This window comes from Aquila chrysaetos, chromosome 6, assembly GCF_900496995.4.
Source record: "Aquila chrysaetos chrysaetos chromosome 6, bAquChr1.4, whole genome shotgun sequence".
In the NCBI taxonomy this organism is placed as follows: Eukaryota; Metazoa; Chordata; class Aves; order Accipitriformes; family Accipitridae; genus Aquila; species Aquila chrysaetos.
The window spans coordinates 6,610,475-6,625,112 of record NC_044009.1 but is presented as its reverse complement, the minus strand read 5'-3'; the positions used below and the strand labels follow the sequence as shown (position 1 = coordinate 6,625,112).

The 14,638-nt window shown below is 39.1% G+C and overlaps 1 protein-coding gene across 3 annotated transcripts in view; it reads left to right on the top strand.

Moving 5' to 3' along the window:
• DHRS3 (dehydrogenase/reductase 3) overlaps positions 1–14,638 on the top strand; it is a 79,595-nt gene that overhangs the window by 56,351 nt on the left and 8,606 nt on the right. The window lies entirely within an intron of this gene.

The following is a 14,638-nucleotide window of genomic DNA, read 5'->3' as shown; positions in this document are numbered from 1 at the left end:
GAAAGATCTCTCCTTTCACTGTTTTGTCCTCTGGACATTCACTTCCTGTATTGCAGGAGACTGCGACTCAAAGGGTTTGCATGCTTGTGCAGCGGATGAGGTAAGCAGTCTGGAATATCAGAACAGACAGGAGCCCTTACTAGGTGGCAAGGAGCTGGTATCACCAACAAAAACAAGAAACGGAAACTTTGCTCTTGCATGGAATGTACTGCTTGATAGCCATGACCTCGCTCTGTCAGCAGTGGAGTCTAGACAATTATGTCTGCAAGTCTGCAAGGTACTTCTAACAGGATGGCAATGTGATGGGCAGCTGTAGAATGCCACAAACACAATAATACAGTGATTGTTATGCGATAGTGAACAAAGATCCTGAAGGCACTACTTGAAAACTTTCGCTTTGAAGACTGAGCAGATTTTCTTTGTTGTTGATTTGGTTTGCATTTTGCTTATATCACTCCTGGTTTTGTTCAGGCTACAAAGAAAAAAACAAACCCTGAAATCTCAACTGTTCTTTCCATCACTACTTTCACAACGTTTTCAAACTCAGAGCTCAATGTCTTCATTTAGGGATACCTTATCATCTGAGCATGCTATCCGCTTTCAGTTCAGTTACGATTGTGATGGTAATAAGAAGTCAGTGGAGGAAGGAGCACCGAGGAAGGGTTGAGAGCTGTGCAAGCCCACTCTGCTGCTGAAATCTGGAGCCAGTTTCCTTCAGTGTTCCACTGACTGCTTGAGAGCCTTGTGTAATTGGAGAGTTTTAGCTGCGTGAGACTTTAGGCTATAAATTGTGTTTAGGATGCGAGTATTGCAGAGAGGTTATGTAAAAAATGGTATCAGGTCTTAGAATTTAGCCTTGTATTCCCAGTAATGGAAAATTTGGCAAGTTTTGAAATAAGTTTTTACAATGGCATGCTCCTCCCACATAATCCACACAAACTGCATCTGTAGTTCCATGAATATTTCACTTTGGTCTTTATGAATCATGTTGACATATTACTGTCCTGGTTTGTATGAATTAGGATATACATTTTAAAAACTTCTTTATAACATATACCAATGCAATGTGATAAAAGAATAACTGCATTGTGACTAGAGCTGGAAATGAAATTAATACTCATCTCCTGAAGTGAGGGAAAAATACTGAGACTGATGCTAAAAGTCATTCAGAGCTGTGACCTTTTTTAAGTTGTAGGGCAAAAGCTATTAATAGCTCACGTGGATTTCAGTAAGAGTTCTTAATCTAAAAAGTCTTTTAAAATATTTGTCATTCTCAAACATTCATCTCTGATTTCACTTTCAGAACCTGTAGAATACTCTCATTAAACTGTATTTGAGAGTTAGCTCTTCCCTAAAGAAGAACCTCACATCAAATTCTTAACGCACAGGAATTTTCATCTGCCACAGAGTTCCATCCAGATGGGCTGTAGTGTTCCAAACCTGAAAACATTTCTTTTGTCATGTACAAAGGCGTATAATTTCTGATAATGTGCTGGAGGAGTGGGGAAGGGATGAAATAGCATACCTGAAGTAAACGCAGTAAGTCCTTCTGCTTGCTGTCTGTCAGGTTTTAAATCCACTGCAGCTGGGCCAGTCATCAGGAAGACACTTGTATTCTGCAAGTAATAACTGATTTCTGACATGTATCCTGCAATTCATTCTGAACATGAATAGACCTGATCTGGTCACCCCAGAGGAGATTAGTTCTGATATAAGGCAAAGAGCTGACTTAAAATTACATAATTTCAGAGCTGAGAGGAACTGGTTTTCCATAGAATATGATTAATCACCATGTACTTGTTTTTAACAGGCACCATAATCTAACAGAATGAAAACATAAAGCCTTTCAAATTACGTTTATAAAAGAAATGGACACAGTTCTGATGTACTTTAACCAATGCAAATGCAGTATGCAAATGTACTGCACAAACAGATGTTGAGTTGGACGGGTGTATAGTGATTTTTAAAAGGCTCAGTGTAAAATTTACATATATATTTTTAGATTCCAGTACTAAGACAATGTTGTTGAGAGAGCATCTGTCCACATCCTGAATGCTTTTTATGCCCTGTGGAGATACCAGAATGACATATAGTCCATGGGTCTAATGGATATCTGTGTAGTAATTTAGAAATGCAAATAAGTAACGAGCCATTTTGAAAAGGCAATCTGACATGTCTCAAAGTGACAAAGATCATGTAATTTAAAAGGAAATTTTGCATTTTCTATGTTATAGATATTGCAGTATAATGAGAATATTTACCCATAGTGCAAATGTCAGGTTCTAGGTAGTTAATCTCTCCTGTTGTGTGTGTGGTTGAAAAAAAGCCAGCATAGGAACTGAACAATTTCAGGCATATATTTAGTGATGCTTACTTTAATCTTATTTAAATTTAAGCAGTTAATCTTACAGCAAACTATTAGAGCATGTCATAACTTACCAGTAACCAGATGTCTGTGAAAAGAATTGGGGAGTGAATGTTTTTCCATGTCATGCAAAATAATACATTAATTTTGAACTTTTGGTAAACTATGAGAGCATAGATTTGATTGAGTTGCTTTATGGTCTCTAGAAAGGCTTTCTTTCTATAAAGATTATATACTGACAGCAACTTTATTTAATGGCTTCCTGTTGGCAACTCACTTCCTTGTTGATTGAATTTAAGGATGGGCAGAAGAACCCTTGTTTCAAGTCTCAGGCTTAGATGGCATTAAGCCTGTTATGTGTGCTAGTGCCAAGGCCAGCAGTTTGAATAACGTGCTGAGTAAGTGTCTCTGGTTGGCAAGCCCAGCCAGAATTTTTCAGATATCAGATCTGTTGATGTCTGTGAAGCAGCATTCCGGCTGGAGCTGTTTTAGCTTATAATTTAGAACATACCTGTCTTTTGTTACTGAGTATGTTGGAAGGAGAATAAATAATGTTAACAAGAAGTGGAACTTGCAGACATCTCACATCAGGATACAGTGATGTCATGTGAAAATATTGTCCCAGTGAGACTGTGCTCTGTTGGCACACCAAAATCCAGCTTTAAAATGCTTAAGGGCTAGCATCAAGACAGTTAAATGAGGCTTCCCACAAAATATAAGGACTGAGTTAATGCTGTAAGAAATCTTGAGGTAAGTTTTAAAGATGAGGTTATATATTAATATTGCTGTAGTGCCTCAGAAACCCGCTCGTGCACCATAAATTATTTAGCATAAAGATACTAATGCTGTATAAGAACAACAGAAAAAACCCTCAGGGTTTACAACGTAGATGTAAAACAAAAGGCAACAGCTGAATACAAACACAGAAGTCTGTACTGATGGGGATTGTAGAGCAAGGGATTTCAGCACCACTCATTTAGCCGTTTTTGAGTTTTTGGAAAGGCATTACAGCAATGGAGGTTTTAAGGTGGCATCTGAAGAGCAACACTAAAGAGTTTTGGGGAATGTTTACAGAGGTGCAGACTGTGGTAGAAAACACAGAGGTTTTTTAAAAAATTAATGCTGGGAGGTAAGGGCTGCAATAGGAGATCTGATACTAAATGAAATGTGAACATGGGGATAGCAGCCTTGAAAGTGAATACAGAAGCTTAGATCTGGAAAGCTTGAAGATGAGGCAGTGAAATTCAAAATGAGAGTTGACCTGGTCAAAGCAGTAGTCTAGGTATATGATCTTGAGCAGGGGGGTTGGACCAGATGACCTCCAGAGGTCCCGTCCAGCCTCAACCGTTCTGTGATTCTGTGATCTTAGTCTTATTTGTACCAAAGAAAGAAAAAGGCTGCTTTTCTGAATTTCATGGCTGACAAGATGGTTTTGGTCTATGATGTTTCACCTTACTTATCTGAAGTGTTTCATCCCTATTTCATTTGTGTGGTTTCATCACCTACAGTGACTTGTAAATGTGCTCCTGTGTATTTCTGTTGCATTTATGTCATGAGTCTGGCACCGGCTAGGAAAAAGTTGTCTCAGATTTGTAGAACTATTTCCAGCTGAAGCACTGACATGTATAGGTAGTTTTTACTGCATTACAAAATGAATTAAAGATGCTGTTGAGCTAATGTCTAATTAGTCTGGCACAGCAATTTGCCTTAAGAGTGACCACAAGCCCTGCATACATTTCTAAGCATTCTGACTAAAAAGTTTAGAAGGAATCAAAGATTTATTTAAACTTGTCTTGATAGGGTGATACTATGCAGTGGATAGTAAAAATATGAAGGTGGAACTTAGAAAACTCTGAATAGACCCTGAATTACATTCCTCAAACAGATCAGCAACATTCAAAGAGAACATACACAAAGTTAGTACATCAAGAACAAGCTGATTTTACATCATACTACCATAGCCAAGACCAGGAACTTAGCCTTATAGTAACCAGAGAGATATGAAGGTATTATAATTTTTCCAAGAAAAGAACTAGGACAAATAGATGATGATGATGAACTCCACAGAAGTAGCCAGTTAATTCTACAGGAACTGTGGGCAGAAGAAAAAAAGACAACATTTCTCTTTTTTTCCTTCCCATAAAATTGGACATGTGTGTAGAAATTCTGTATCTTTCCTTCTGGACAGTTTGGAATGTTGGCTAATGATTATTGATTTTGAGTGTTTGTTTTAAAATCCATTAACAAATGTCAGTTAGTTTTTAATGTTCATTTTTCACTTTGATTTCTGGACTCAATGGAAGATGCAAATCTAATACCATTGGTATTGTGTAGGAAAGGGAGACTGAAAAGGAAAGATCTTAAAGACAGAGAACAACAACCTCAGAGCTGACCACCGAGAGAGAACAAACATGGGAATTTTTAAACCTGTGTGCTTATCAGGAATATAAAGCAGAAATTATTAGAGAGATCTTTTTAGCTGGGCCCAGACTCTGTTCTTCAAAGCATCATGTCAACATGCTGAAGAGTCGAACAAGTCAGACCCAGGCACTGCCAGATCCATTGGCTGATAACACTGACGCCAGTAGAAAAGGGTCAAATACATGTTGTTTGACCTTTATCCCAGTGGGGATTAAATTAATTCTAATTAATAGACTTGGGAATAGATGGGTACCTTGGCAGAGTTTGTAACTAATCTAAATTGTTCATGCTATTAGCTTAGCCATAAACTATGCATAATTACAAAAGAATTTTGTGGACAGCCACCCTTATGTTGCCACCTTCTTAATTACAATTTATTGAATACAGTGCTACAGAGCTTACTTGTTTTGATTAGCATAGGGATTTCTGTTGTCTAACACTGCCTGAGCAAATGTGTCAGTGCTCCACTTAACGGCAATAAAATACTGTTTGAAAGCACAAATGCAGCTCTGCTGAAATCAGTTATACTTTATGTATGTGACTATGAGATAAATCTGGCTCTCAGTATGCAATCAGTGGCAGTTGTACCTCTGAGTACACTTAAGCAACATAAAATTATATGTATTTTGAGATGGTATAAAAGTGATGCCAGAAAGGATTCTCGGCTGTGATTATCCTGAAGTATGACATATTTTTAGCCAAAAGTTAGAGTCTATGTAAAGGTGGGGTAACAGTTGGTATGACCTGGCTAATATATTTCATCCCTTATCTAAATGAAACAGCCATTTAAAATAGGTGCAAATGGAGTTCAAGCTTGACTTCTCATTCAGTCAATGTTCCTTCTCTTGGTCAGCACAGGTATCAGCTTGCAGCAGCTGTATCGATAGGTAGTATTTGTCTTTTAGATATGTCCTCTTTCCCAGTAAGTCCTGGACTGAAACTGCTAGCTAAGTTGCTGTGAGTGCTGACTTGTATCAGAAAGTGAAAACTTCAGACACGGAACAAAATCTTATTTCATTTTTCTTAGAACCTTCACTGAGCAGCAAATGTCTCCTGTAAAGCTAGGCCTATGTTAAGAAATCAGGAGTTACCACTCAAAGAAAGCATGGTATTTTAAGTAACTATAATTTTTTTTTTTGGTCTTCTTGCCCTTTGAGTCACTGGATACACCCAAGTTACATTTTCAAGATTTTATCCATGTCTGAGGAGTGGACAAACTTGCACCACTTTGACTGAAAGCAGAAATTGTTAGATAATCTTTTAACTGGACCTTAAGAAAAACCTCAAATATACTAGACTTAAAATAAGTTAATGGGAGTGGAAGATGTTGTAAAGACACTGTGCAGTTCACCTTTCCGTGCCCTTAAAAAGAACGGATCAACAGTAACAGTGGACAATCAGGTATTTTCTACATGAAGATTAAATTAGTGTTTGTCTTAGATCTGTCATTTTAATCTTCTTGCCAGTAGTAAACAGAGACACCTTGTCTCTCTGATCAGTACACTTGCTGCGCGAGACTGGGCTGTGGTAGTTTGGAGAGGGAATGGGAAATCCTGACATCCACTTTCAGCAGCTTGGGTTTATGTTGACTACAAACTCAAATTCCCTGTGCCCTACCTCCTAAAAAAAACCTTACCAGTGAGGACAAAACTCAACTTACTGCCTTAAAGAGAAGAGGTCATGCTTCCAAGTAGAATATTAAAGACATCCAGCTGGTACAAGTACTTCTTTCCCAAAGTGGTAATAGAACAGGGCTGGCTCTGACCACAGTGAGCTGTCAGAAATGATGTAAGAACATTTCCAAGACTCTTGGGAAACATGGGAGTCCTGTCTCACTGAGCTGAGTTGATTGATTTTGGGTTTTGAGATACGCTGATTGTGCAATGTTGTAGAGTGTTCTTTGTGTTGCTTGTTATTTGATTTTAATCCAGGCCCCTTAGAGACTATTGTCTATGTTGTGTTTATATTTGAATGTGTGCTTTATGGAAGCAAGAGGTTTGCCTCTTTAAAAGCAAAATGTTTAGCCATCAAAGGAGTTTTTCAGGGTTTCATTTCCCTAGATGATGATGTGCAACTGTTGCAGATTGCTCTATGACACCTTTTATGCTGTAAGGACGTGTGTGTATGTATGCACACGGCGCGGGGGGGGGGGGTAAGTGTGCACGTAGTGATCTGGCACCTTGCATCTCCTTTACAGCCTAGAGTTCATCAGTGGGTCAGCCAGCTCCTAATGACATCATTACACTTGTTTACTGCTCACAGAGAGGAAGTGCTATGCTGATGGGTTTGACCACTGTCATTATCTTATTTTAGTCCAGCATTTTTGCAAAATCAGAAATTTAGAAAAGCATCTTACTTCTATAAAGTGATTTTAGTTTCTCTTCCTGACTGAGTTAAAAGGGAAAATAAAAGACAGAAAATTCTTAACCATTGAAATAATATTACAGGAACAGTATTTCATGTTGTCATTGAAATTGTTAGTGCAACTAAATCAGAATGCTGGTTATAGATTGAAAAAAAGATCCATCTCAAAGGGAGTCAGTATAATTGGGATGAACTATTCTGCCATACATGAAGTCAGAATGGCTTCTTTAGCCACTAGAATCAGTAAAACCAGTTAAAATACTTTTGGTTTGCTTTTGACTCACAGATTTAGGCCAAGTCATGTTATTTGTTTCAGGATCTAGGCTTCTAAGTGCAATTTCAGCAATGACAATACATTACATTTTTCCTACTGATGCACATGGAGATGACTGTCAGTCAGCACTCCTGCAGATGATGTCAATCAGTTCAATTGTTTTTGTCTTTTTGTGTACCTATTAATATTTTTCAGTGGAAGTAAAGATTGTTCTACAGTGAATGGGAGTCAACCAAAAATAGGCCTGTTTTATAGGGCTAGATTTCACACACTTCACAGAAGTAGTTTACAGATCCCCAATGCTCTGCAGTCTACTGGTAGGTAGAAAACCCTTATGGCATAGAGCTGTGCTTGTTACTGACTTTGAACATATTAAGGAATTATTGTGCCTTAATATTATATTACTGTCGCCTCTGCTAAGTCTTAGTTACTGACCAGGTTACTTTATATAGTTTATTTTACTGGAAAGTAAAGCTTATCTCATATTCTGTGATAGCTTAATTGATTTTATGTTCATGTTGGAGTGAATTAACTTCATTTTGCATTGCAGTGGCCTAGAAAGCATGCATGTGATAGGCAATCACATCCAAAGGATGGTAACTTCCAGGGAGCTGTAACTTATTAATATGCTAGAGTTTGATCTTTGGTTGCCTGACCAGTCCCTTTAGTTTAAGTAAGTATCATTATAGCAGAATCTGATTAGAATTGCTTTGATCATTTCTGGATAAAAGTAATGATCTTAACTTTTGTTTCTATATTTAGGTATAATTTTATTTAACTAGAGCTGTGCTGGTTTTCACTTTTTTTTGTAGGCAGAGTAGCTACTTCATCTTAACAGTGTATTGAAAAAATTGGTATAATCAGTGAAAGACCCTTTTTAGCCACGCTGTACCCCTTTGGGGGATGCATGCTCTGAGAGCTTACAATCCACCAATTCCCATCCTCCTTCTTTGACTTAATAGGCTGGGAGAGTTAAATATGTCCTGAAAACTGTCATTTGTACAACAGATGAATAGATTTTAGAAATTCTGCCCTGTTGCATAGCAACAGCCACCATTAAAAAATAATGTTTTGAAATGTACATTAAAAGGTAAAAAAACAGTTAAGCATTTAAATATTAAAGCTTTCTTCTAAGCAGTATCCTTTATTTCTTTGACTAAAATACTTATTAAAAAAGCTCCTTTTGGCAGCTTTTAGATGGTTTTAAAATGGTAGCAGTTCTCTTTTTCTGGAGGCAAAGAAAGGAGGCTTGTAGGGGAGCTTGTCTGGAGCTGTTGCTAGTGTTCAGTTTATATATGAATTTAATGTAGGCTGTTTTAACTCCCAGTACTTCTCCAGTAGCCTCATGGGAGAAATTATTTTTTCAGTCAAGAGCTGCTTCATATTATGCACATGGATGATCTGAAGCATATTTTAGGCTTTTCTGGAGGGTAGTTTATAATGACAGTGTTAGAAACATTATTTATCCTTAGGTTTCCATGCCTGTTTTTGTTGCAAGCCTTCTTCCAGTTTAACAAATTTAAACACTTCCCCTAGTCTTCCTTCTCTGTGATGTTCCTACAAGAGGTGGGGTTGTCTGTCTGCCTATGTCTTCCTCTGGCTTGTAAACGTTCCTTGTGGCTTTTCTCATTCATCAGAGCTTCTAATACTTTTCCCATTTTGTCCGCCTTATTTTTTGATTCTGCTAATGTGACAGTACAGCAAAATGCAAAGTCCCCTTGACTAGTAACAGGACTATAATGACATATCACAGATCTACATAACAATGTGGAGTAAACTTAGCTCCAGTTCACATAGCAGTGATCATAGATTACTGCCAACGTTCAGAAGCGGTCCAGCGTCAGAGGGCTAATTAAGTTACCTTTTGAATATAGCATCTGATTGATAAAATTGTATTTATTATTTTTCATAGAGCTTGTAGTGGAATTTTATATATTCCCCAAAATAAGTAAAGTGCTGATGAAGTACTCAATGATGTAGCTTAAAGCAAAACTGAAGATGTTCTGAATTAAAGATGACAATTTTTTACTCTAAACTGGTAATGCAGCATAATTGATAGTTTTGTAAACTATACAGGGGTCTAGCCCTAGGAGTCTCTTGAGTGCTCTCTCAAAGGTGGTGGTGATGCAGTGGCCAGCCTTCTCCACTAGAAGTTAAATCCGCTCAGCATTTCAAGATTAGGCACTCTGTTACAGAATTAATCTCATAAAGGAAAACTCTAAAAAATAATCCAGTTCTATTGGCACCCAGTTTGTAGTTCTTTAATTCTTCTTTTCCATAAATTTATGTTAGGTCTGATTTTCCCACTTCGTTAGTTAAGAAGTAGCAGACTTTTCAGTAAACTGTTGGTTGAACCAGGCAATTTTAGGAGTTACTTTCACCCACTCAGGTGATGGAAATAATACTGTGTTGGCTCCACGTTTTTAATTTCACATGGCCCTTACTTCTAACATTAGCCTGTAATCTAAACTTTTGATTGTTTTTAGCTTTAGGAAACCAAACACTCTTACCGTTCAGTGTCAACATAACTTTCTGTTACAGTAAATGTTTAACTATGTTACATGAACATTTAACCTGCCACTTGTTAAGAACTTTTTAAGTTCTTTAAGTCTGAGTAAAAATAAGTAAAAATAATAATGCAGCATTTTGGAAGGAAAATGTGCAAACAGCAAACCTTCAGCTATGTTGAACTGCCCTGTTGGACCATGGCATTTCTGTCAAGCAGATCCAGTAATTTCTTTTTTTCCTTTGAAATGTTATTTACTGACTTTCTATCCCTTCATCCTGTCTGCTGTGCTTGCAGTACGAAAGGGCTTTCTGCACCTGCATATTTACCCTCCCCACAATTTCCTGAGATCTCTGTGCACATTTTTATATGAATTTGGATTATAGGGATGGCATGCCAAGCAAGTGGAGGCGGCAGCACACTAGTTATTTTTACAGGATGGAGTATTATATTTCTGTTGGTAGATATCTACAAAGCCTTACCTCAAATACATAACTTTAAAAAACTTACCCCTCTCCCCACCCCCCAGATATGCCACTATTTTCTGCTTTGCAGCCTGAGAATTTTATTGCTGGATATTTCTTTGTGTGCTTTGGTTCCCTGGAGCAGAGGCCGGTTCTAACACATGGTGTGGCAGACATTCACCATTAAAAATCTGTCGGTTTCTCCCCCACAAATGCTTCCATGAACCTTTGCAGGGTGACAGCTTGTGGCCACTTGGTGCTTTTGTTGGAACGTGCACTCCATTTGACCCTGTCCCAGCGTTAATAGGATTGTAAAGGCTGACTCCTGCGTGACCTCTTCTTGCAAACAACCCTAACCCTTCCCCTTCCTCAACTGTTCTGTACAACAGAGCTGAAAAGTGTTGCTCCCAAGGCAGTCTGGAGTCGCAGTACATGTTGCAGACGAAAGCAATTGGAAAAACCACTGGAAAAAAGTCAGCATGGGGCCACCTGTCCTTAAATAGTCCTGACTGTGAGAACAGTAGGCATTTGTTCACTTCTTTAGAGGGAGCTGGTCTTAAATGCCTGTATGCAGACAGAAAATTACAGATTTTCTTTCCAAGGAAGGCCTCTATTGAAGAAGAGACAGGTGTTTACATACTTCTCTATGATTTTTTAGGTGCTGTTTTGTTTCCTTCAGAGGAAAAAAGGGGTGATTGGGGTACAATTGGAATTGACTGTGGTTTAGGTGAATAATGTTAATCCCATTGAGTGCTAAGTCAACATATAAAGTAATAAAAGTTCTGACTCTAGACTAAAGGAATTGGAATTCACTCTTTTAGTCTCCTTCTGAAGTTGCTTTAGACCTAACTTTTAGTCTCATAACTGTTTATTACTCCTGGCCTTAACTCAAACCAGTTTATAATGAAGTCTGTGTTTGTGTTTACCATGGTGGCAGGAGTAAATTTAAATTAAATTCCTACAGTCTAATGTCTTTATAACTTCTGAATACTAATCTAGAAAAGCTTGTGTGTAAAATAGGTAAATGGGCTTAGTCTCTTGATTCCCCCATTATAGCCATCCCTTGCAGCTTTGCTATTCACTTTCCACTGTGGGAATTGAGAGGATTTTGCCACTGGCCTGCTTTGTTTGCTTACTTTTATATAAGTGTCACTAAGGGGCTGGGTTAAGTATTTTGACCTACTTCAGGCATCAAAAGGTTCTTTTTTTCCTTTCTAACGCAAAGATTGCCTTTTCACACTGAACGGCCACACCTTTCACTCTTCCAGTAATCTGTCTCTAGCATGCCTCTCCCATGAAGAACTCCTGAAAGAACTTGTCTGACTTTGCCCTGGGGGCAAGAGAGGGGAAGGGGTGGAGCAGAAAACCCTTATGCCATTGACAAGCAAAATACATGAACACTTTTGAGGCTGTAGGATTTAGCCTGCTGTTCTCATGATATGCAAAACTCTGCCAGGATTACGGGATACACTGGAATGTGTTTCTTCGGAGGACCAACTGTTAGTACTACCAGGCTTTGTAAATATATGGGGATAAGACTGACATACTTCAGTGGATTATCTACACTTTGTACTTCCTAAAAGTATGCAGAAACTTTCAGTATTGGGTGCAGAAAGGCTTTCTCTGTTTGAACAAAGGTAGCAGTCTGTGCAATTACAGATGCCAACTCAAACAGAGCAACTTTTGTTTCACTGGACTAGGAGGGAGGTTGAAAGGGGGAATGAAATGTGTTGACCTACCGACTACTTCCTATCTCTGCTGATCTGTGGTGAGGAGTTGTGGTTGATTTGTGGAGGCAGCAATAATGAGATCTGGCAGGAAGGGCACTTTCGTGTCTCTCTGCAACACTTTAATCTTTCAGTGTCTTCAAATTGATACAGAGAATTGCTTCCTGAATCATCAAGTGCAGAAAATTTTGGAATGGAAGTTGTATGTAAGCTAATCACAATGCGTGTTGTCGTGGTGGAAAAGACTAAGAGTGAGCAAGTCTGTACTAACATACAAGTCAGGTAATCCAAGGGGAGTGTCAAGAAATGGCACATGTTCAGTCTCGGGAAAGCTTTTGTTGTGGGACACCTTTCCAGTACTGGTCTAGTTCACTGGAGGGATAAAGTCTAGCACAGCAGGTTAGCTGAAGATATAGTGCCAGACTAATTGACGATGTAAAGTGGCAACATTCCTTTGCTGCTGTTCTTGAATTGTGCTAGCAATAAAATCGGGCCAAACAAGTTAAATAGCCTTGTAAATGATGTAAAATTAGCTCTAACCTCATCTCCTGCACCAGTAATATACCTAAGACTCTGGAAGCATAGCTCATGTGTGTATGTTCTGGTAGATAGCAGCTTCAGTCTAAACCAGTTTATATAAATTAGTGGCTTTATCTGATTTTGTGGTGGTCAAAAGCCTAACTCTTACTCACTTGTGTTACGGTGAAAATCAGGATTTAAACCTGCAGTCAGGTTTGGGGCTTTTGGCAAGTAGCCAGTGCAGGCCTCTATTAGAAAGTCTTGCCTTAGTGCAACAGCAGCTAAAACCTTCCTTTTGACTCCCCTCCGACCTCAGGGCATGTCTCATTAGCAGATTAAGTCCGGAGTTAAACGAGTCCTCTGGGAGTGGAGGATGCAGCCGTCTACTGAGCCTGCCACTCTAGCTGAAGTGATTTTCCTGAGGCCAGATAAGGAGTTCTGTGACTTGCCAGAGGGGAGAAGATCTAGAGATACGGTTTGTTTTGCAAAAATCTGCTCCTGAATAAATCCTGGGAAAATCTGCACTAAGCTGTGATGCCACAGCCCTTGCCTACTGTAAAGTTAATTAAGAGGAGGGTGTGCAAAGTTCCTCTGTCATCATAAATCTAGTCTTTCCTATGTCCCATGGTAGGAAGACTCCTACCCTGCTGCTGCCGGGCTCTCCCCTCCTCTCGCTAGCCGCCTGGAGCATCAGCGATTGCTTTAACATTCCACCTGCCTCCCTGACTGCCAACCACTGGGGTCACCCAGAGGTAACCACAGGGCAGGAAGCCTCCAGGAGCGGGCTTGCCACAGCGGGGATTAACCGCCTCACTGGGCTGTTGCCCTCGACAATTTTCTGGTCAGTAACTTTTTGAAAGGAGAGCGTGTCTAGTGCAGTAGGGAGGGACAGGCGGGAGAGGATGACGAGAGATGAAGGGGGAGAAGAAATAGGGGCTGGATTCTTTCCAGGACGGAAAACTGTCTGTCCAAGAACTTATCCAAAACGCAAATTAAATATTCCTCTGTCCACCATTAAATTACCGTGAATGGGTGGCTGTGCAACATCCTGACAGGCTGTGTAATAAGGAACGCCGTGTCTCTTTTCTCCTTTATTCCTCTGCATTTTCCTCTGTCCAGACAGGAACTTCTGTGTCTGTAAGAGTCATTCTTCCAGTACTTAGCCTCCAGTTGGGACACACTTATTGCCAATTTCGAATTAAACTTAAAAAGGAAAGGGGACACAGACCAGACTCTGAGGCCCATGTCTACCTTTTGAAAATTGTGCTTCCTAATGAAATAGACCATTTCTTAACCTGCAGATCTAGACTTCTTACAAATGCAGAGCCCTCAAATCCTAACTAGGGTGCGAGAAAGCTAAATGACAAAGCTAAATGACGCCTTTCTTGATGTTGACTAGGCGAAGAACAAAATTAGAGTTCCTTACATGCTTGTTTGCATATAAAGGGAAATGAAGTGCCAACTGCATAGCTTTAGACTAACTGGAGCTTAGGGGGCATCAGCAAAACACAGGCCCAGGCCCACAATTGTTCATCAGTTCAACAGTGAGCAAAAGTTTTTGTTCAGGAGCATTGAGAACATGCATGATTATCCCTGACTCTTAAGCTCTCTAGTTGAATGGTTTAGTGAGAATGTTATAAATAACACAACCTTATAAGTGCCAAGCAGCAAATTGTCAAATCGCAGATTTTGCAGAAGGAGGTGAATTCAGGAGAGCAGAGGACTGATGCGTATTATTACTTCCAGTTATATTACTTCCAGTAGCCTTAAAAGAAATAGAAAATAAGGTTATATACTAGGAAAAAAATATTTTGATTTAATCTGTTTAACTGTATATTAATGTTTGAAAGACAGTGGTGGAAGCACCCATTTCATATTTGAGACAAATATTGTTGTTTTACTAGGAAGAACCATACTGGATAAAGCCCCACAATGAAAGTTAATGAACCTGGTAACTTTTCAACTTATTTCTATTTCTGACCTCCATGATGGTGTAGA